Here is a 24,617-nt window from a genome sequence, read left to right as displayed (position 1 = left end):
TGCAATTCTTGCAGCTACAGGGAGCTAGTGGGAAGATTTTTGGGCTAGAGAGATGCAATCCCTGGGCTTGAGGCCCAGGAAAGTCTTGCAGCCATATTCTAGATTGGTTGAAGGGGGCTAAGAGAAGAAAGAGGCAGATTGAGGAAGAGGCTATTGCAGTTGTTCAGCCTAGAGAGAACCAGAGCTCTGGAGACATTGAGTTTCTGGGGAAAGGTGAAGAATGTGTGAGAAACCGGAGGGCATTCTCCCAGTAATACCTTGCGAATCCCTTATGCAGGTGGCCAGGACATGGTCATCGCTGTTGGATCCAGTTCCTGGGGGTGGACCAGTGGGGGAAGGATCACCTGGGTAGGGGAACCCGGGGTCATGCTCGGGGGAATGTCCTAGGTGAGATGTGGTATTGTGCAGAGAAGGAGAGATGGGCAAGATATCAGAGGATTTCATGGGTTGCATTACATCTGTCTCCCTTCCTCCTGTTAGATCTCTCAGGCCCATATCCCACAAACCCTCCGTACGAAATCAATCATCCAAGATCCCAAACCCGGTTACACCCAAAAAGCATAATTCCCAGAATCATTGTTTCACCGGTCTCCATTTGAATACTCCCAGTCATTCTTCTTCCTGTCCTTCTGACTGCTATCTTCCACACTCCCAGCCTACTCAGGTAAAATACTACAGTTCCCACAATCCCTCTTGTTTATTTCACGGCCGCAACTATTCCCGTTTGCCCCACAAACCCTACCAATCCTGTCCCTCTGATTGTCATTTTCCAAATAACCAAACCACCATGACAGAACACTACCGTTCCCACAATCCCCTCTGTTCTATTCTCCGTCCTGGTCATTCTTGTCCATTTAATAAACCGTCCAAAACCTACCCTTCCGAGAACACCCCAAACCCAAATATGAAGGTTATAATTCCATATATCACTTCTTTACCTTCCGACTCTGTAAGATGTTTGGAAACTCTACCAACCGTTTTTTCTGATACTCCAACCCCTTCCTTTTCTGACATGAACACTGGTTTAAAATCATATGATAGAACTCTGTACCTGAAATTTCCCGACAAAAGGGCCAGGCAGAGTCAGGCAGTTGACTCAAAGCACACACACTTGACGGCCCTTCCTTTTCTCCACAGGGATAAAAGGTGGAGCGGGAGAGTGCAGTACAAGCAAAGCAAGTGCAGCAGACAGCATGACAAGAAGGCTACCATGCTGCAGTTCGACCAAAGGAGAAAGGCGGCAGGAATCGAGAGGGTGGAGAGGAGAGAAGTGACCTTGCCCTTTTCGTCCCAGGCCCACAGAACCTTCGTAGAGGAAAGTCTAAAACCATGAACAAGAGCACAAGTGTGCTGAAGCAGATGTCAATGGTGCACAAGCCTACGCCGATAAGACAGAGCCATGGAAGCTCCTGCACCCGTGATAATGGCCTGGACTCCAGAGAAGCCAAAAGCCAAGGCGGTTCATCACACCCGGTGAGTCGAGGGGAGAACTGATAAGAACCGGACTTTGTTGAGTGAGACTCGCAAAGTGGCAAGTTTAGAACCAAAGCTATTGAACTTTGAATGAACTGTTAAAAGTGTTAAGGGGGGACCAGCTACAGTGGGAAAGTGGCACCACGTGGGTGCTAACTCGAGAGACTCGGGTCGGGCCCCATATGAAAAACTACAAGTACCAGAAGGCCATGGGAGGGCCGGAGAAATAGGTCAAAGTGGTCATACAGAGGGTCAAGCAAAATCCCTGTACAATCGAAAGACTTTGATCTAAAAGCAGTGTGAGGGAAGTGAATCCCACAGTGAAAGTGAGCATTTAGAAACCAAGGGAAAAGAAATCCCACAAAAGGCATGAGGAGCCCGAGCCCGAACGAGGGAGATCCAGGGGTGAAGCCATCACCCAAAGTTGTTTAATAAAGGAACTGTGATAAGCAAAAATAAAAGAAACAGGAAGGGTGAACCCGAAGGATGGATGCCGGAGATTAGGCTATCACCCAAGTACTAGCAGTCAAGAGAGGTCCGAGCCCGGCAGAGGGAGATCCAGGGGTAAAGCTATCATCCAAACTTCAACAGAAGACCTGATATGAAATTAAGGAATATGATTGAGAAGGGTCAGCACAGAAGAGGGGGATCCAGGGGTGAATCGTCACCCAGTGAACATTGGAAAAGAACTTTCATTTTTTAAACAAACTTTTGTTTTGTTGTTTGAACATGTCAAGTCCTCGTAAACAAGATACTTTCAAGTGAAACCAGACTTGGCCATTGACGGCTCTGATTACTAAAAGCTCAAAGGTCAAAAGCTCAACTGTCATCTCATGCTAGAAAAGCCTGCGAGTGCGCCTTGAGAACTGCCATTGGAACTGTTGTCTCGTGCTGGAGAAGCCCGAAACTGGACTGTGCGTCGAGCTCCTATCTTACTCAGTGTCCAAAACATGGGGAAGGGAGACCTATGCTATTCCATCCTGACATATTATTTGAGAAACACTTCTTTCTCTTCTTGAGAACTATCCCATATCCCCTTTTGTAATAGTTGTAAGGTTTGGCAATAGGTTTCTTAGTATAGGCCCTTTTTATTTTGACAAGACGCCACTAGGTCTGCCTTATTTCCATTTGATGGTTGACGCTTGCTCCCATCTTAGATTTAGGTTTAGATTAGATGTTTTTCCAACCTTCATACAGCATTCATTGCTCAATAAACACTCCTGAACTGTGATCACTGTGTCTGTTTTACTTGTTGTCACCATGAGTTTCTCACAAAGGGGAGAATGTCTCTGAGGAGGTGAAGTTCAAAGTGGGCCTTCTTGGAAAGGTCCGTGATGTGAGGGGCGAAGAAGAGAGAGGGGTCCAAGATGACACAGGTCTTTAGCCTCATGGGATGGTGAGGGGAGGGGGCCCAAGGGGGTGGGGGGGCAAGGTGGTAGGGGAGGGGGAGCACGGGTCCCTATGAGAAAGATCTCAGTCTTATTGGCATTAAGACAGAGATCGTTAACCGAGCACCATGCCTGAATAGCAGACAGGCAGTCAGGAATGAGAGAGAAGTAAAGGAGGCAGAGGAGGGAAGCTTGAAGGAGAGCTGTGTGTCATCCACATAACACTGGAAGCGAGGAGAGAGGAGGAGATGAAGTGGGCCAAGAGGGAAAGGTAGATGTTGAAGAGCAATGGCGATAGGATAGAGCCTTGAGGGACGCCGCAGGGAGAGAGTGGAGTGGAGGGGAGGGGAGGAAAGGGTTAAGTTGCATCTGGAATGGTTTATTAGATAGGAAGGTCCAGCGATCCAGTGCCATGTCCATGATGCCAAGGGTATCACAGAGCCGATTTATGAGGGTGGCAGGGTTGACCTTGTCAAAGATTGAGGAAAGATCAAGGAGAATGGGAATGGAAGTAGAGTTGGAAGAGAGGTTTGATAGTAGAAGTGACCCCTAAGAATGTGATTCAGGGAAGTGTGCGAGGCGCTATTACCCTTCAGAAGTGAGCTGCACACTGGGTCCCTAAAGATGCATGTGGGGCTCTATTGTGAGGCGCTATAACATAATACAGAAGTGAACCCCAAGAACCTGATTCAGGCAAGTGTGTGAGGTGCTACATTCCTTACAGATTTTCCACTCCCCTCCTATATGTGCTGCCTTCCTGTTTTCTGTGCCACCCCTTCCCACAGGGCACTGTGGCCCCACAGGAAGTGATAAAAGGGCTTTCTACCATCCTGATAGTCTCCAGGATACCGTTCTAAAGTCAGTGGGCTCTGGCCTTTTTTCTTCATTGTCACTGACTGGAGGGTGTTTTCATGCAGGCACATTTTCTGGCGGTTCTACGTGCTATCTGCAGACATAGCACCTCACTGACTTCCATCCTCAGTACTTATAAACTCGTTCCCTCTGCATTGTCCATAAGGCTTTCTGGGGCCTGGATACAAAATACCTTCAGCTATTCCTCTGCAAATACCTCCCCTCTCGAGCTCTTCGCTCCTCTACCTCTAACTCCCTCAGCGTCAGTCGTTTTTCAAAGAAACGAGCTGAGGGTAGATCCCGGTCTTCGGCTGGGGCCTCCCTCTGGAACAGCCTCCTTGCCACCCTAAAACTTGAGGAGAACCATCTCTGGTTCCGGAAGCACCTCAAGACCTTCCTCTTTTCTTCTGCCTTCACTCCCCCTCTCCCCTGCTGATCTGTTCTCTCTTGGCACCGTGCACCTGGCCACCCACTATCCTCCGGGCACCGGTACCTGCTCACCCTGCCACCCTCCCACACTGCCTCCGGGCCACCCATTGCACTGGGGTCTGTATCTGTACCTATACCGCCCCGCCTTTTCCTTCCTGCACTTATCAGACCTACCCCGTCTGCTGCCTTAATCCCAGCACTTGCCACTTGCTGGCTGCACTGCCACTGATTGTCGCCTTTATTATTATTTTTTTATTATTATTTATCTGTTTCTCCTTTGCTCCTCACTCTCCACTTCTCCCCCCTTCCATTAACCTTTCCCCTCCCACTCGCCCATGCACTTGCGCGTTCTCAATGTCACTGGGCCTAGTAAGATCCCTGTTCCCCTCCCTTGCCTTGTCACGCTCTGAAACACTTGGGTACGAGCGCGATAGAAATCAAATATCAATATCAATGTGGATTCATTCCCCTTAGTCCAAGGTCTGCAATCTTCAACTCTCCAGATTCATTGAACTGCAACTCCCATCAACCTGAGCCAGCTGAGCCAATTTTAACGGCTCATGGGATGTGAAGTCAAAAACAACTGGCGAGCCTCATGTTGCAAATCACGGCCTTGATGTAAGTCTAAATGATCTTTCCTTATTTGCACCTCAGTGCCTCTCCCGTCAATCTCATGTGGCCAGGAGGCCTTGCACAGAAACCCTATATCCAATGCAGCTGGCTAGGTTTTCCTCAAGCACAAAACACCAGAGAGTACTTAGAGCATCAAGTCTTCTGATTCTCTGAACGTCTGGATTAGGGTCTTTATTTCTCAGTACCCCACCATGACTTTACCATGGCCTGTATTCCGTATTAGATGCAAGAATGCGCGGTAGCCAGCCCCTCCTCCCATCCCCTCCTTCCGGCCACGCCCCCCCACCCACCACCCACTGCTAAAATATACTGCGCTAATCACTAAATAATCTTCTCAATACCCACTTCTAAGTATTCTTTAATTAGACCTCGTTCTGAGAAGCATTCAGGGGCCGGATTATGAAAGATTTGCACTGGTGAAAAAAACCAAAGCAAAGGAATTTAACACCAACTTTGCGGTTTTGATAATAGAGAATGGCGCAAACAGGTTTAGCCCGAGTGTCTGCAGCCGCTAGAATCCACCCGCACATGTGGCGTCTAAACCAAGAGAAACGGGGTTCCACCCTCTCACAACTTCTGAAGGAAAAACTGAACTTTCTCCAACACAGACCGGTCCCTCCACCGATAGGCTTCAGAATAGGGTCTGGACCGGAGGTGCAGAGTACACCGGAGTGAGAATTCTGCGCACAGCGTGGGACTTTAGTGCATGGTGTGAGGCTTTAGCGTGCAGGAACAAAGGCCAAACTCTTCTCAGAAATGCGATTCTTCCCAGGCACGAGAGGGACACCATGAACTTAAATGGGATCATTGAGAAAAATCAAGAGTGAAGCTGTACACACAGGGTGAGGCTCCCATCCATTGCGTGACACCATGCTCAAAGGGGTGAGGCTCCCATCCATTGCGTGACACCAGGCTCAAAGGAGTGAGGCTCCCATCCATTGCGTGACACCATACTCAAAGGTGTGAGGCTCCCATCCATTGCGTGACACCATGCTCAAAGGGGTGAGGCTCCCATCAATTGCGTGACACCATGCTCAAAGGGGTGAGGGTCCCATCCATTGCCTGACACCATGCTCAAAGGGGTGAGGCTCCCATCCATTGCGTGACACCGTGCTCAAAGGGGTGAGGCTCCCATCAATTGCGTGACACTATGCTCAAAGGGGTGAGGCTCCCATCCATTGCCCGACACCATGCTCAAAGGTGTGGGGCTCCCATCCATTGCGTGACACCATGTTCAAAGGTGTGAAGCTCCCATCCATTGCGTAACACCATGCTCAAAGGTGTGAGGCTCCCATCCATTGCGCGACACCATGCTCAAAGGTGTGAGGCTCCCATCCATTGCGTGACACCATGCTCAAAGGGGTGAGGCTCCCATCAATTGCGTGACACTATGCTCAAAGGGGTGAGGCTCCCATCCATTGCCTGACACCATGCTCAAAGGTGTGGGGCTCCCATCCATTGCGTGACACCATGTTCAAAGGTGTGAGGCTCCCATCCATTGAGTAACACCATGCTCAAAGGTGTGAGGCTCCCATCCATTGCGTGACACCATGTTCAAAGGTGTGAGGCTCCCATCCATTGAGTGACACCATGCTCAAAGGTGTGAGGCTCCCAACCATTGCGTGACACCATGCTCAAAGGGGTGAGGCTCCCATCCATTGCGTGACACCATGCACAAAGGTGTGGGGCTCCCATCCATTGCGTGACACCATGCTCAAAGGGGTGAGGCTCCCATCCATTGCGTGACACCATGCTCAAAGGGGTAAGATTCCCATCCATTGCGTGACACCACGCTGAAAGGGGTGAGGCTCCCATCCATTGCGTGACACCATGCTCAAAGGGGTGAGGCTCCCATCCATTGCGTGACACCATGCTCAAAGGGGTGAGGCTCCCATCCATTGCGTGACACCATGCTCAAATGGGTGAGGCTCCCATCCATTGCGTGACACCATGCTCAAAGGTGTGAGACTCCCATCCATTGCGTGACACCATGCTCAAAGGGGTGAGGCTCCCATCCATTGCGTGACACCATGCTCAAAGCAAAGGGGTGAGGCTCCCATCCATTGCGTGACACCATGCTCAGAGGTGTGAGGCTCCCATCCATTGCGTGACACCATGCTCAAAGGGGTGAGGCTCCCATCCATTGCATGACACCATGCTCAAAGGGATGATACTCCCATCCATTGTGTGACACCATGCTCAAAGGGGTAAGATTCCCATCCATTGCGTGACACCACGCTCAAAGGGGTGAGGCTCCCATCCATTGCGTGACACCATGCTCAAAGGGGTGAGGCTCCCATCCATTGCGTGACACCATGCTCAAAGGCTCAATGGACTGAGGCTCCCATCCATTGCGTAACACCAGGTTCAAAAGAGTGAGGCTCCCATCCATTCCCTGAAACCAGGCTCAAAGGGGTGAGGCTCCCATCCATTGCGTGACACCAGGCTCATAGGTGTGAGGCTCCTATCCATTGCCTGACACCATGCTCAAAGATGCGAGACTCCCATCTATTGCGTGACACCATGCTCAAAGGTGTGAGGCTCCCATCCATTTCGTGACACCATGCTCAAAGGTGTGAGGCTCCCATTCATTGTGTAACCCCATGCTCAAAGGTGTGAGGCTACCATCCATTGCGTGACACCATGCTGAAAGGGGTGAGATTCCCATCCATTGTGTGGCACCATGCTCAAAGGTGTGAGGCTCCCATCCACTGTGTGGCACCATGCTCAAAGGGGTGAGGCTCCCATCCATTGCGTAACACCACGCTCAAAGGTGTGAGGCTCCCATCGATTGCGTGACACCATGCTCAAAGGTGTGAGGCTCCCATCCATTGCGTGACACCATGCTCAAAGGTGTGAGGCTCCCATCCATTGAGTAACACCATGCTCAAAGGTGTGAGGCTCCCATCCATTGAGTAGCACCATGCTCAAAGGGGTGAGATTCCCATCCATTGTGTGACACCACGCTCAAAGGGGTGAGGATCCCATCCATTCCGTGACACCGGGCTCAAAGGTGTGAGGCTCCCATCCATTGAGTAACACCATGCTCAAAGGGGTAGGGTTCCAATCCATTGTGTGACACCATGCTCAAAGGTGCGAGGCTCCCATCCATTGAGTAACACCATGCTCAAAGGGGTGAGGCTCCCATCCATTGAGTAACACCATGCTCAAAGGGGTGAGATTCCCATCCAGTGCGTGACACCATTCTCAAAGGGGTGAGGCTCCCATACATTCTGTGACACCATGCCCAAAGTTTGTTGCTCCCATCCATTGCATGACACCATGCTCAAAGGGGTGATGCTCCCATCCATTTTGTGACACCATGCTCAAAAGGGGTGAGATTCCCATCCAGTGTGTGACACCATGCTCAAAGGGGTGAGGCTCCCATCCATTGCGTGACACCTTGCTGAAAGGTGTGAGGCTCCCATCCAATGCGTGACACCATGCTCAAAGGTGTGAGGCTCCAATACATTGCGTGACACCATGCTCAAAGGGGTGAGGCTCCCATCCATTGCGTGACACCAGGCTCAAAGGAGTGAGGCTCCCATCCATTCCGTGAAACCAGACTCAAAGGGGTGAGGCTCCCATCCATTGCGTGACACCAGGCTCAAAGGTGTGAGGCTCCTATCCATTGCCTGACACCATGCTCAAAGGTGCGAGGCTCCCATCTATTGCGTGACACCATGCTCAAACAGGTGAGGCTCCCATCCACTGTGTGACACTATGCTCAAAGGGGTGAGGCTCCCTTCCATTTCGTGACACCATGCTCAAAGGTGTGAGGCTCCCATCCATTGTGTAACACCACGCTCAAAGGTATGAGGCTACCATCCCTTGCGTGACATCATGCTGAAAGGGGTGAGATTCTCATCCATTGTGTGGCACCATGCTCAAAGGTGTGAGGCTCCCATCCACTGTGTGACACCATGCTCAAAGCGGTGCGGCTCCCATCCATTGCGTGACACCATGCTCAAAGGTGTGAGGCCCCCATCCAATGCGTGACACCATGCGCAACGGTCTGAGGCTCCTATTCATTGCGTAACACCATGCTCAAAGGTGTGAGGGTCCCATCCATTGCGTAACACCATGCTCAAAGCAAAGGGGTGAGGCTCCCATCCATTGCGTGACACCATGCTCAGAGGTGTGAGGCTCCCATCCATTGCGTGACACCATGCTCAAAGGTGTGAGGCTCCCATCCATTGTGTAACACCACGCTCAAAGGTATGAGGCTACCATCCCTTGCGTGACATCATGCTGAAAGGGGTGCGATTCTCATCCATTGTGTGGCACCATGCTCAAAGGTGTGAGGCTCCCATCCACTGTGTGACACCATGCTCAAAGCGGTGCGGCTCCCATCCATTGCGTGACACCATGCTCAAAGGTGTGAGGCCCCCATCCAATGCGTGACACCATGCGCAAAGGTCTGAGGCTCCTATTCATTGCGTAACACCATGCTCAAAGGTGTGAGGGTCCCATCCATTGCGTAACACCATGCTCAAAGGGGTGAGGCTCCCATCCAGTAAATTACACTAGTTGAAGGTGTGAAGCCAATGGCTTCATACTCAATTCAAAGCTTTCGTTATCCTTTTCTGGTATAGCAATCCACTTGAAACAGAAGACTACATCTCCCAGAATCCATTGATCTGTTACCTGAAAGCCCAGGACTGGAAACACGTGCTCAGGTGACATGGAGTCACCTTGCCCAACCATGCCCTTCAGTAGAGAACACCCTTGAGTTAGTATGGAAGGAATGCCATATGTACACACATTGTTGCTGCCCTTTAATTATCAGAGGGGTCAGGAGTAGAACAAGCTCAAAGTTTGAAGGCTGAGGGGATTGCACTTGAGGGAAGTCCTTCCTTTGTTTGGTGTGTGTGCCATTTACTGTGAATAAAAAAGTCTTCACATTATTATATCACAACCATGAATCACACAGCACAGACTTTTACGTGTCTAGTGAAAGGGGTTTCTTTCTGGCTACTCCATGTAGAGATAACACGCCGTTACAATAGCCCGTCTACGTCAACATCATTGCATAGGTTTTCCCAGGATATGTTAATATAAAACATATTACAGCTGTTGTCACCATACAGTAAGGAAGTCACATCATTGCCAGGTATTCACACAAAGGGCAGCTTTTGCCATCAGACAACGGCAACCAGCACATTTTAACAGGCATGGCAATATGTTGGCTTTGTACGTGCATCATGTAATTTGGTGATTTGTATAGCGCTTCACGTAGATGCAGCACTTCTAAGCTCTGTATTAATGGGTGTTACTATTACCCACTGATGGTCCTCGATGATTCAAAGCCCTCAGAAAGAAGATGGGCCTAGTTGGTGACACCATGGTTTCAAACTTGTCGCATTCCCCAAATCAGCACATTGCCCTTGATCTATCCATCCAGTGCACAACTGTTTGCCAGAATGTAACATTAGATGCCCAAGAATCCCATCATCAGGCAGCTGTTGCCATCATATGCCGAGGTACTCATGACATATTTTATAGAATTTTCCATCCTGTACTCAGGTGCTGTACAAAATACAAGGTTCTCCCTTTAAATGCTCGTGCACACATCATATGGCAACATGACTGCTTCACCTCATAGCTTGCGGTATGTACACCAACTGAAGCGAGGAGTTGCTACACTTGCAATCCAGAGGAAAATAGATTACACACAGCAGCAATAGACGTTTCTGAGGCTGCATCATCCAGGAGAGCGCCCCTCCTTTAGACAATGTCCATAATCATGAGTTCTCAAATGAATGCCTGCTTAAAATATTGCTGTATACGTTGGCTTCTGATTATAGGTCAATAGAACCGTGAATATCTTTGCTTCGTATCCGAGAGGACACGGCTGGCAAACGCAATGGGTCTCACCTCGCCCTTGGCATCCACCTGTGTCAGAACTGCCCGAGGCCAAACAGACTTGCATCAACCGGCATCTCTGAGGGAAAGGATGGATCAAAGAACGCCATTGTGTCTTCAGCGTGACAGCCAGCTTCACATCATCGAATGCTGCTTGCTCGAGAGGGCCCCACTGCCAGGTGGTATCTTTTCTCATGAGGTTCCTCAGTGGCTCCGATCGTGTGGCCAGATTCCTTATACATCACCTGCAATATGTTACCATCCTCAGGAAACTGCAAACCTCAGTTACTGTCTCTGGGGGTCTGGCCTCCATGATGTCCTTAACGTTGCGGGGATCAGGCGACACACCCCCTTTCTTAAAAACAAAGACAAATAATTCAATACTGGTTTTCAGGAACATACACTTCTCTTTGTGTAGCATTAGGCCCAGTGCCTTGATGTGTTCAAGAGTGTTGACTAATCGTGCCATGTGTTCAACCTGCGACCATGCAAACACCATGATATAATCGCTGATATTTATGATTCCCTTCCAGGTCCGCAAAAGGCCCCCTGATGATGTTTTGAAAAACCTTGTCAGCAGACGACACACCGAAGCTGAGACATTTGTGCCTGTACATGCCTCGGTGCATTGTGAATATTGTAATGTACATGGATTCGGGGTGTAGCATGACCTCGTGGTACCCAGCCCACAGATCAAGCTTTGAGAAGAACCTTGCAACTCGGCTATGATGTCGATTGTGGGGGTTAGATGTCTCTCCCTCTTTATCCCCTCGTTGGGCAGCCGCATGTCCACACAGATTCTGACAGTGTCAGGTTGGTTAGGCTTCTGTGCAATGACAATGGGTGACACCCAGGGCGTTGGCCCTTCAACCTTCTCGATGATATGAAGGTTTTTTTTATTTATTGTTACACATGATGGTGACAATATCCACTGACATTACATTATCTGATGGACATACGCTTGGTTACATTCACACAGAGTACATGTTGACATCCCAGGGGCAACAGTCACCCGTCTCCCTCACTTTCATGTAACAGATATGATCAGAACCCACCCCATGTGTCTTTTGGGTGATTTCCAGGTGCCTGTAGAGTGACTTGCACCTTCTCCATATTGCTTTCCCACACAACATCATGTAACCAGTCCAGCAGTGGTGATGCCTTCTGTGTCCAATGCATAAGAATAGTTATCTTGGCGAGTAGGAGCCCCAAATTGACAAACTTATGTTTTAATACATTCAGCTTCCCAACATAGCCTAACCCACAATCTGCTAGAGTCAATTACAGGGGCTGCCCAACTATCTCTTCGAGTGCAAGAAACACTTCTTTCCAGTACACAGTGAGTGCAGGGCAGTCCCACAGCACATGTAATAGGTGGGCATTCGTGTCTCTGCATCTGGGGAAATTACGTTCTACAGTGGGGAACAGTTTTGTTAGCCCCGCCGGTGTGCAATACATTCTGTTGAGGACCTTGAATTGTATCAACCTGTATCTGGAGTTGAGTGAAGCCCGTTTTGTAAGTCTACAGATCTGTGTCCAGTGTGCCTCCCAGAAGGTCATTCCCAGTTCCCTCTCCCATTTGCCCCCAATGTCCATTGTCTGCAGAACTCTGGTTGTTGGGCCATTTTACAGAGTGCAGATGTGGATTTCCTCCCAGCTTCTTTTGACACAATGTATGCGAAGCATGGGTGTGATTCGGGTTCCAGTGGGAATACCAACCATCTGAATGCAACGGTACTACGGATCCGGTGATATTGAAAGCGTTGCAATGGTGTATCCCCTATATGGCCTTTGATCTGGTCCCATGTGATGAAGCTGCCAGCGACAAACAAGTCTCCCAGTTTTAGTATAAGTGCTGCGCTCCAGTGAGTCGCTAGTAGTGTCCAGGGTGGGTTTCAATACTGTTAGTCCCCAAAGTGGTGTGTCTTTACTGTACAAAGCAGTGCCGCCTGAGTGTTGCGATAGTTTACACCATGCCTTTTGCCTGGCATCCACCGGGTCTAGACAATGTGTAAAGCAGTGCCTGTTGCCTACAAGTAAGTGTGGCAGTGGTCCAGGGGACACCTGCAGTTTCTCCAATCGCACATGTGCGGGGCAATGGATCTTGACCCTGCCAGTATGCTGCGCAGTGTGTTTGTGACGTTAAATAATAGAATTCAAAATCTGGGGCTGAAAGCCCACCTGTCTCGTATGGCTGTGTGAGGTGTTGTCACTTTGCCCTCACCTGCCCGTGCCACACAAACAAGGAGCACATCCTGGCTAGATCCGTCAAGAAAGTCCTGCCTGGCCACATCGGAATATTATGGAAGAGGTACAAGAATTTGAGGAGTACTATCATCTTTACCAATTCCACCGGCCAGCTAGTGATATGCGGAGGGGTTTCCAACTTTCCAGTTTAATAGCTAGTTTGGCTATGTAGCCGTCATAATTTAGGGTCTTGGTCAGTGGGAGGATTCATGCTATTTCTATCCCCAGATATCAGACATTCTGAGGCAACCAGCGAAGGCCAAATGTGTCCGCGGGCTTTTGTGTAACATCCATCAAAGGGAATATCTCGGATTTACCGCTACTTAGGTGTAAGCCAGAGTGCCTACCGAACTCCACCATGGCATACAAGATACGTTGCAAATAACGATCTGGGTCTCGTATATATAACATAATATCATCTGCATAAAGGGTTATTAACTCTGGTCTACCTCCTATTTGAATAACGGCTTTAGCAAATCAGACCCATATTAGGTCAGCTAATGGCTCAATAATTAGGGCAAAGAGTAGGGGCAAAAGTGGTTATCCCTGTCTGGTGCACCCTGCATTCGGAGTAGCAGGGATAGCACCCCATTCATGTATGTGCTTGTGTATGGGTGTGTGTAGAACACCTGTATCCATTTTATAAAATTGTGTCCAAACCCATAGTTAGCCAGCACTATGAAAGGGGATGCCCAGGAGAGTGTGTCAAACGCCTTTTGCATATCTGAGGCCACTGCGACCGCTTGGCTGTCTTGTGGTGCAAATGCAAGGTAGTTGTACAGTCTACATAGAAATGTCGAGTATAAAGCCGGCTCTGGTGTGGCACCAGAGGTGTTAATTACATTGCCAGAACCTTAGGAAATATTTTTGAATCAATATTAAAGATAGCGGTCTGTATGACCCACATTCATTGGCAACCTTATCGGGTTGAAGTAGGGGAATGATGATCGCCTCTCGCATCGATTCAGGTAGCAATCCTGTCACCAGTGCCTTCGTCCAGACCTGCATTAGGCAGGGAGCCAGTCCTTCCTATAGAATTCAGCACGCAGCCCATCTGATACAGGTGCTTTTCCATTAGGGAGTTCTTTAATGGGTTTCCTAATCTCTGCAGTGCTCATCAGTTCCTCGAGCGTCAACCTGCCTTTGTTTCACAGGAGCGTCGTTGGCATCTTCCCGGGGTATTCATCTAGTGCTAAGGTCGTTGCCTCCCCTTTTGGGGAATATAATGCAGAATAAAAATCCTAGAACACCTTGTTTATGCCTTTGTCTAAGTTTGCGACTAAGACGTCTGCTCGCACCACACTCACTATATGGGGGGTCCCCTTCTCTGTCCTGACCATGCGTGCTAGCAGCTTGCCTGGCCTATGCGCCTTGCCGTAACGGCGGGCTGTGGCAGGTCTATCAAAATATTTGTATTCCCTATCAGCCGTATCAGTGCGTTTGTCAAGGGCCACCTTGATGTCTCGTCTTGTCGCGCGGGAAGGGTCAGTGGTTTACTGCAGCTGCAGACGCGTCAACTCTGATTCTCATTGTTCAGTTCCCTTCTGATGTTGTGCAGCACCCCAAATTTGGTTGAAATGGCCATATCCCTGATATAAGCTTTAAATGCTTGCCACAGTGTTGCTTGCAGCGGTACAGAGCCCTCATTGCTGTTAAAGTACTGTGTGATGTGTTCTTTCATATTTGTCTGAAATACTTTGTCCCCTAGCGGTTTAAATCGCCACTGCGTTTTTGCCCCTGTGTGTCCCAACAGTTGCATAGTGAATAGAATTGTGAGTGGTCTGACAATGTTCGAGGTAGTATATGGCACCCCAATACCTACTGAATACATCGATATAGAATTCGAGGTCATCTATATTGGTTCCATACACATTAATCAACAGCACCTCATGACCACAGAGTTTACATGTACATACAAAAACCGGCCATGTTCATCGCTTGCACTCTCGTGGCACTCAAATTGAAGGGAGTGAGGAACCAATATCATCACTACAAGTGCTGTGGAGGAATAGGATGTATAATTGCTATGATCCCCCACCCCAGAGCCAGGTGACTGGCCTGTTGGCGAAGCATATGAGTTTCCTGTGCCATTTCTATTTGCATATGTGAAAATCTTACATGCCTTAATGGGGGAGCCCAGACCTCGAACATTCCAGCTCAATAATTTGACAGATAAACCGTTCTCTCCATTGTGCATCATCCTGTGTCTAGCAACATTCCTCTAGTTACTAAGCTGTCCACCTGTGTGTTGTCATGCCTCATCTCCATCACCATGTGTAGTTTATACATTTTTCTCCCAACATCCCACCCCTTCTCAACCCCCCCCCTTGCAGCCCCCCAAACATTGACTATGTACGACTGTTACATCATCCACTGGTCACCTTACGCACACGAATACCCGTGCAGTCACTAAGCGCTCCATCTCAGGTCCTGATCTGCCTTCCCCTTCTGATCTCATGTCCTCACTACATCAAGCAGCACGGCAGCGGCACACACGAGGGCATCTAACGCGCTATGGTCATATTCACCCATTGCAACGTTGGCAGCTGCCCTGGCGTCTTGGAGACAGTCGACGGAGACGCCGGCTTTTTCCTTTGCTTCGTCACGCCCTCAGGAAGACCCGGCAGCGTTTTGAAAACTTGGTTCATGTGACAAGGAAACGTGCTACATCATCGGTCACGTGATGGGTCATGTGACACTCCTAGGCCCCTTTAAAACCGGAGAGGGAACGCTCATTCAGTGCTTCACACCTGACCCAATCAGGCACTGTTCGGCGTCTTCCTGTCTCCACATCTTGAACCTGGACTACAAACTGTTCCTCTGGGATTCCTCTGTCAAGCCCTGGGATACTGTGTTGCTCTGCTGTTTCAGGACCTTTGAACTGTATTTTTGGATTCCTTGGATTACCCCCTGGTTACGACGAACTTGGCTGGCTTTTTGACCTTGGAACTCTTAACGGACTGTTTTCGGATTTTCCTCTTCTGTTACCTTTTGGAGTACTCTTTCCAGTCAGGTCTTGCAGTGCCTACTTCTACAACAATCTACGCCTACCCGCTGCCACTTGCTACACTCTGCAGCCACACGGAACACCTCCATTCTAATCCTTGTTCTTCCTGTCCCCAGACCCTTGATAAGCCCCTTGATATTTGTTACCTCGCTATTCAGTGTATTGTTTCCCATTGTACTGACCCATTGCTTGCTTTACAGCGGTCGAGGGGTCACCGGTGTTCCTGTTTCCTGGCGTTCTTCGGCACTCAAAAAACCTGTGGCCTCAAGGATTGCTCAGGAAGTTATTTGTATCTTTCTGAGTGGAACTTGTGGACAGAGGCACCATAATCGTCACGACCATCAAGTCATAACAGACTGTGAAGCCGACAGGTCATTCAGATTATGGAGGCGTCGGCTGGGGACCCCGTGGCCGCTCTACTGCAAGCAGTTACTACCTTAAGGGCCAATATGGCCACAGCCACCACAACGTTACACCACCGCCTTGACTCTCTGCAGAGTGCTCGCCATCCCCTACCTTCTGATTGCGAATTTGGGGACTCCACACCTCCAACCCCTGGTCCTTCTGCCACCCCTTCCAACCCTTCCATCATCACACCAGTAATTACTCCCACACCTTTAGCACCTCCTGAGAGTTTCCAGGGAGACCCCAGGAAATTCCGTACATTTTTGAATCAATGTAAATTACATTTCCTTTGTAGACCTTCAGCGTTCCCTGATGCACCTGCCAAGGCTGCGTTTTTGCTTTCCTATTTGTCTGGCGTTGCCGCCACATGGGCCAACCCATTACTTGAAAACAATCATCCAGCCCTTTATGACTTTGACCTACTAGTGACTGAAATTTCTAAGGTTTTTGACACTAGACACAAAGCTCAATCCAGAGATTTGGAATTACTAGATCTCACTCATGGGAAAATCACCCTTATAGAATACATAACACGATTCAATCAGTTAGCGGCAGAAACATCCTGGCCCGAAAACAAGAAGGCTGTAGTGTTTTACAGAGGTCTAAGTGGCTCCATTAAGGACGCTTTGGCATTGGTGCTGTCGCTTCCGACTCAGTACTCTGATCTGGTTGATCTAACACTCCAGTTAGACGCTCGACGCACCGAGCGCAAGGCCGAAGTCAGATTCTCAGATACACAGTCGTCGGTCTCTCCTGATGTGGCCAGTGAACCCATGCAAGTGGGTGGGATACGTAGCCCTATAACTAAGACGTAACGAGAATGGCGGAGAACCGACAACGCTTGCTTTTATTGTGAACTTAATGGACATCACGTCAAGACTTGTCCACGCCACCCAAAGCAAAAGAATCCGGGTTTTTCCGACTGCTCATCCCTGAATATGGGGGCCAGGACGAGTTCTCCACAGTCCCCCTCTTCTTCTCCTCCGGCATTTGGGCCTATTAGACCAGTCACAGTCCACGCCTTATTAAAGCCTACTCCTGACACAATGCACCCCGTTCAGATTATCATTGATTCCGGGGCCACTGGCTGCTTTATCGACATGCAAATGGCTTATGCCTTGAACCTTCCACTAGTTACCAAGGAGTTTCCTGAGCCTGTACAGGCTGTGGACGGGACTTCCCTTGTTTCTGGACCTATTTGACAACAGACTGCTCCCCTGGAAGTAGTCATCCAGGAAACACACAGGGAAACACTTGCCTTTGACCTCATAACCACCCCTCAGTTTGGTATCATTCTCGGCATCCCTTGGTTAAAAAAACATAATCCGCTAATCAATTGGGGTACTGGCCAGGTCTGTTTTGAATCCGAAGTCTGTCAACATTTTTGTCTTATCGAGAGAGAGGAGGTAATCGATACACCTGCTGCAGCGTTATGAGCAGTAGCACATCTGACCCTATCCGAGACTGATGAACATCATTCTTCCACTTCGCACATGGTTGGTGCTGTCTTTTCCAACATACCTCCAGTTTATCACAAGTTTTTGTCAGTCTTCGACAAGGGCACCGCAGAGAGTTTACCTCCACACAGACCCTACGATTGCCCCATAGATCTGGTCCCCGATACTCAGATCCCCAAGAGTGGAATCTATTCTTTATCACCAGTAGAGGATAAAGCCTTGAAACAATACTTACAGGAGGCATTACGTTTAGGCCACATTCGGCCCTCGTCCTTGCCTGATGCATGCCCTATCTTCTTCGTTCCAAAGAAAGAGGGGGATCTTCGCCCATGTGTAGACTACAGACGTTTGAACGCCATCACTATCAAAGATAGATACCCCATACCTCTCATCTCTCCACTCCTGGACAGACTAACACACGCCTCCATCTACACCAAATTAGACCTTCGGGGAGCATACAATTTGATACGTGTCCGCAAAGGGGATGAGTGGAAGACAGCGTTTTGCACCCGACAGGGCTTATTTGAATACCTAGTAATGCCCTTCGGTTTGTGCAACGCCCCTGCCAACTTCCAGCGGTTTATGAATGAGGTCTTTGGGGACATTCTGGACAATTATGTGGTGGTCTATTTGGATGACATTCTGATCATTTCCTCCTCTTTAGACGAACACATCCTTCACGTCCAAGAGGTCCTATCCCGTTTGCGCAAGAATGCGCTATTTGCCAAGCCTGAGAAGTGCCAGTTTCATACCAAAGAAGTAGAATTTCTGGGTTTTCACATTTCACCAGGTGGGTTGACTATGAATCAATCTAAAGTACGAGCCGTTTTGGAATGGCCGGTCCCGGTAAACTTGCCAATTTTTATAGGCGGTTCATCCCTGGTTTTTCTACTATAGTGGCACCATTAACTAAATTGACCAGTCCACGTGCCCCATTTATCTGGACCCCCGAACATCAAGCCGCTTTCGAGTCCTTGAAATCTGCGTTTACCTCAGCTCCGGTCCTACAACACCCGGATCCGGAGTTGCCATTCGTTATTCGTTGTCGAGGCAGATACATCATCCTTTGCGTTGGGAGCGGTATTGTCACAACCTTGCCCAACCTCTGGTCATTTACACCCTGTAGCGTATCATTCACGCAAGTTCACATCTACTGAGTCCCATTATACAGTTACCGAAAAGGAACTCCTGGCGATTAAAGATGCATTTCAGGTATGGAGACACCATTTGATGGGGGCCAAACACCACTGATCATAGGAATTTGCAGGATATCGCATTGCTTAAGTGCGTCAACAGTCAGGTGCGTTGGCACTTATTCTTCGCAGCCTATGACTTTGTTGTGAAACACCGTCCTGGTCTGTCTCATGGTAAAGCAGACGCTCTATCCCGCTCTCCTGGAGGGGTGTCACTTCCGGTCTCCCCAGAAACGGTGCTTGACCACGGGCATGTAGTATGCTTATGCACTCCTTCGCCTCCTCTGTTGTCAGCCATACGCACATGGGTTTCCCAACATCCACAACAGTTAGCAGAATGGGATCCCGTTTATCACGATGGTCTACCTTTTGTTCACAACAGGTTGTTGCAACCCTCTAGTGACACTCGAAATCTAGCTATGGAATGGTCTCATGATGCTGCCATCCATGGCCACCCAGGGCAACAGCGTACTCTGGATCTACTTAAACGCTGGTGCTGGTGGCCTACGATGCGGCGTGACGTTGAGAATTATGTCAAAACTTGCTCAGTGTGTGCCCAGTGTAAATCCCGTAGACGCCGCCCTTTGGGTCTTTTACAGCCCTTGCCGATTGCCCCCAGACCCTGGCATACCCTTACAATGGATTTTGTGACTGATCTCCCTTGTTCACAGGGTTATGATACAGTATGGGTTGTAGTAGATGCCTACACAAAGATGGCTCGCTTTATTCCTTGTTCTGGTATACCCTCTGCACCTACATTGGCAAATCTGTTTTTCAAGTCCGTTTTTTGTTTGTTTGGGCTCCCTACGGTCTTGGTTTCTGACAGAGGTTCACAATTCACGTCCCGTTTCTGGCGTGCACTCACTAAATTATTGGGTATTGATGCACGATTTTCCTCTGCTTACCATCCGGAAACCGACGGCCAGACAGAAAGGGTAAATCAGGCCATGGAACAATATTTACACTGTCTTTCACTGCAACATCAGAAATCATGGGTACACCTGCTGCATCTCACTGAATTCGCTCATAACATCTCCTTGCACTCTTCTACTGGCTTTTCTCCATTCTACTACCTTTATGGCCAACACCCTCGTACATTGCCCATTCCCGATTATGCATCCTCTTGTGCCCCTGCTGCCTCATCTTGTGTTCGCGACATGGCCATGGTTCATGCCCAGACTCTTGCCCATCTGCAGGAAGCTCAGTTGGCCATGAAAGCTTCAGCCGATAAGAAACGGGTTTGCTGCTCCTGTTTACCGTGTGGGGGACCGAGTTTGGCTGTCGTCCCGTTACCTACACTTTCCTGGCTGTCGCAAATTGCTTCCCAAGTTTGTTGGTCCTTTTCGGGTGTCTGGTGTCCTGAGTCCTGGGGCTTATCGCCTATCCCTTCCTTTGACCTGGAAGGTCCATCCAGTTTTTCATACTTCCCTCCTGAAACCATGCCCTGGTCCTATGCGCCTGGTCTCTCGCCCTGCCCCTGTGTCACTGGATGACCCTGATGTTTATGAGGTTGGGGGTATTCTGGGCTCTCGTCTCTTCAGGGGGCAGCTCAGTACCTCGTGGATTGGTTGGGTTACAGTCCTGAGGAGCGCTCTTGGGTTCCTGCCCGGGATGTGCATGCCCCTCGTTTGGTGGCCCAGTTTCATCGGGATTTCCCTGCTTGCCCACGGGGTCGTGGGCCTTTGGGGGGGCTCTGTTACACCATCCATTGGTCAACTTACGCACACGAATACCCGTGCAGTCACTAAGCCCTCCATCTCAGGTCCTGATCTGCCTTCCCCTTCTGATCTCATGTCCTCACTCCCTCAAGCAGCACGGCAGCGGCGCACACGAGGGCATCTAACGCGCTATGGTCATATTCACCCATTGCAACGTTGGCAGCTGGCCTGGCGTCTTGGAGACAGTCGACGGAGACGCTGGCTTTTTCCTTTGCTTCGTCACGCCCTCAGGAAGACCCGGCAGCGTTTTGAAAACTTGGTTCATGTGACAAGGAAACGTGCTACATCATCGGTCACGTGATGGGTCATGTGACACTCCTAGGCCCCTTTAAAACCGGAGAGGGAACGCTCATTCAGTGCTTCACACCTGACCCAATCAGGCACTGTTCGGCGTCTTCCTGGCTCCACATCTTGAACCTGGACTACGGACTGTTCTTCTTGGATTCCTCTGTCAAGCCCTTGGATACTGATTTGTTCTGCTGTTTCAGGACCTTTGAACTGTATTTTTGAATTCCTTGGATTACCCCCTGGTTATGACGAACTTGGCTGGCTTTTTGACCTTGGAACTCTTAACTGACTGTTTTCGGATTTTCCTCTTCTGTTACCTTTTGGAGTACCCTTTCCATTCAGGTCTTGCAGTGCCTACTTCTACAACAATCTACGCCTACCCGCTGCCGCTTGCTACACTCTGCAGCCACACGGAACACCTCCATTCTCATCCTTGTTCTTCCTGTCCCCAGACCCTTGGTAAGACCCTTGATATTTGTTACCTTGCTATTCAGCGTATTGTTTGCCATTGTACTGACCCATTGCTTGCTTTACAGCAGTCGAGGGGTCACCGGTGTTCTTGGTTCCTGGCGTTCTTCGGCACTCAAAAGACCTGTGGCCTCAAGGATTGCTCAGGAAGTTATTTGTATCTTTCTGAGTGGAACTTGTGGACAGAGGCCCCATAATCTTCACGACCATCAAGTCATAACAACGACCCTTCCCCCAAACGTCCCAAAACAACTATCCCACATACTGATAGCACGCGCATCGGGGTGGCTGTTACCGCAGTGAGAAGCAGGTCAGGCACAAAGTTCAGGCGTTGCTTGACAGGTGCGCGACAGGTGTGTGGCAATGAACATTAATGAATACCATTAGCACATCAAGCCGAATCCAGACAGGCGGGAATTAGTGTTCGGTCTATCAAGTCTCTGAAGCTCCACATCCTAATGGCAGCCAAATATGTGCCTCTATAAATGCTGCAGCCTCCTCTGGAAGCGTGAAGAAGTATGTTTGTTGTTTTGGTGAATGCGGAGGCTCGCTGGGAAAAGCAATGGCGTAAACAGTGTTGTGCTCCCGGAGAAGCTTTTTTCATCCTAGTAAATGGCACCACTCTTGGCGAACCGCAACTGTGTTGTCTGGGAAAAAACACGCGACATTTGAGCCCAATTTAAGTTCCTGTTTCTCATGGGCAGCGCACAGTGCCAAATCCATGACGCAGTAGTTCATCAATCGCGCTATTATTGGCCTCAGGTAATCGCCTGGTTTAGTCTTTGCTGACAATGCTCTATGTGCCCGCTCAATCGTGAACAGCGGAAACCACGCAGGGTCTCCCAGCAGCTCTCGCAACAGATCCTCCAGTGCCATCTCCATATTCCCTTTTAGAACATCGTCCGGTAAACCAACAATGCATACATCATTTCTGATTGATCTTGACCCTAAATCTTCGCATTTGGCTTTGACGTTTTTCATATCCCTGGACAGCATCATCACCGTCCCCTGCAACGCTGCCATTGTGTACTCAGTGCTGATAATTGGATTGTCGGACTCAGTTATGTGTTGGGTTTCCTTTTCAAGTTAGATGCAAATCAATGGTACATTAGCTGTTATACATTAGCTGTCATGCCATCTAACTTGTCGTTTATGGAGTCCATCACTCCCTGCAGATCGATGGATGTTGAAGCCTGTGGTTCTCCGGCCAGTGTAGAGTCACTGGGCGCCCTGTCAGTCATTCCCAGAGGTTTGGGGTTGGGCTTCGTGAACTGTTCGATTGTGCCTGCCCTCTTGTTCCCTGAGCCCTTTGTCATGGCTTTGTCTCACTGTATTTGTGGTCTCCAGGAGGGTCTACAGGTCCCCTACTTATTGTGCTAATTAAATACCTACTGGTTCTTGCATCAGCGGGTAGTCCAGACCAGCCCACTCTCCCCAATTCAAGCAGCACAGGTTGTGTGCTGGTGGCAGGGGTACCAAAACGTTATTGCACAGTTGGGGGGGCCCATCAAGTCAAATGGTGTTAATTCCAAACTATTGCACACTGCAAGAGGTAGCGTGTACTCTCGCAGCAGTAATGCTGCATGCTGACTGCAGTGTATCCCTGCAGTGATAGCTGGTATATGACTGGAGTGCAGGTCTGCTGTGGCTCAGCCAGGAGGGGTCCGGTGTCCGGCAATGGCGATGGTAGGCTATTAAGTTGCCCTCACGACTAGCAGTGGCTTCCCCCCGTACCAGCAATCAGCGGGTGATCAGGGACCAAACAAATATGCTCCGGTAGGGTGGGTCGCAGGACCCAGAGGTCACTATACCCCCTGGTCGAGCCCCCCCTGCAGAGCGTAGGGTGTATAGCTTGTGCGTTAGCAGTGTCGCACTTACTGCATATACCCGCCGGTGTCCACATGTCTTCCTACGCGAACCTGCCTTACAGAAGGCGAGGCTTCACTGCAGCAGAGGTCCGGCTGGGGCGATTGATGGTCCTCTGTGTTCGTTCCTTCAGCTCAAAAGGTGTGGGCTGGTTGTAATACATGAACAGGGGGAACAGGGAGAACAGGGCTCCTCTCCCCGGTGTTCTCTTCATTGTAGTCTTCCTCAGCCTCAACCTCTTGGCTTTTTCCATCCTCCTCCTGGTCAATGAGGCCACATTTGGTAGGTGCTGCTGCCTGAAAAATCCAGCACGACAGGACCTCTCCGGACCACCACATGGAGTTGAGCTCTGCACATATGTGCTCCCACACACCTTGCCCTTTGCTGGGCACTCCGTTGGGTGTGGAAGGTCATAAGAACACTTCAGACACCTCTGGCGATCTGGTGCCTCTTTCCTTCAGCTGTACCGCAGCCTGCCGGGCCCCTCTTCTTACTTGGCCGCAACTTATTGCACATACCTTGTCAACCTTGAACGAACATGCCACCTCATGGGAGCGTCCAGGTTTGTCGATTCAGGGCAGGGTTATGCCTGGTTCCCTCAGCACTTGATGCAACTTGCCAGATGCACACCCCTGGATCAACTGGTTACGAAGCATGCGCAGTTTGCCGCTGTGCGCCATAGACGCCCATGAAAAGAGCCTAGGGACTCATCTTTTTGCCTTGCGTTACACATTAGAAACCTTTCATTGTCTATGTTAGCGAGGGGCATGAAATGCTCCTGCAGCGCATTCTCTGCTGCAGCATAGGAATCGTCCACTGGCTGCAAAGGCTAAAATATCTGATTTACCACTGGGCCAGCCGAGTACAAGAGGGTCGCCACCTTGGTTTCATAGTCAGTCTCCCCTGTGGCCTTGAAGTAAATGTCTATTCGGTCAGTCCACGAGTTCCAGGCTAGACAGAGCCACTGAAATGGCAAACTATGGTATTGGGGCCAGTGCACCCTGTTGGCATGTTGCCCCCACTCCCATCTGCGCGACTCCAGCTGCAGCGCCTCCACCATACTGATCACCCAGCATCTTGATGGCACTTGCAGGCAACCGACCTTGGGTAGACCGGCTTACGCCCTGCTCCTACACGTGATCCACTGTGCACGTGGGTGCATGAGCTCCCCTCCAAAACCAAGGGCCACAACCCACACAGGAGAAAATTGGGGGTCCAGCCCCACTTGCCACATTGAGTTCACTTGCCAGGGCAGCTCCTCCTCGACACAAATGGACTTCCCACCACTAGTGCTGGAGAAAACCCCACTGTGAAAGTCCTCCCCTTGG

The 24,617-nt window shown here is 49.7% G+C and overlaps 1 protein-coding gene across 1 annotated transcript in view; it reads right to left on the bottom strand.

Annotated features, from left to right (window-relative positions):
- LOC138491098 (probable cation-transporting ATPase 13A4) overlaps positions 1 to 24,617 on the bottom strand; it is a 1,104,196-nt gene that overhangs the window by 829,641 nt on the left and 249,938 nt on the right. The window lies entirely within an intron of this gene.

Source organism: Ambystoma mexicanum, chromosome 10 (genome assembly GCF_040938575.1).
Source record: "Ambystoma mexicanum isolate Mex_15411 chromosome 10, UKY_AmexF1_1, whole genome shotgun sequence".
Classification (NCBI taxonomy): domain Eukaryota; kingdom Metazoa; phylum Chordata; class Amphibia; order Caudata; family Ambystomatidae; genus Ambystoma; species Ambystoma mexicanum.
This window is presented reverse-complemented; position numbering and strand designations above follow the sequence as displayed.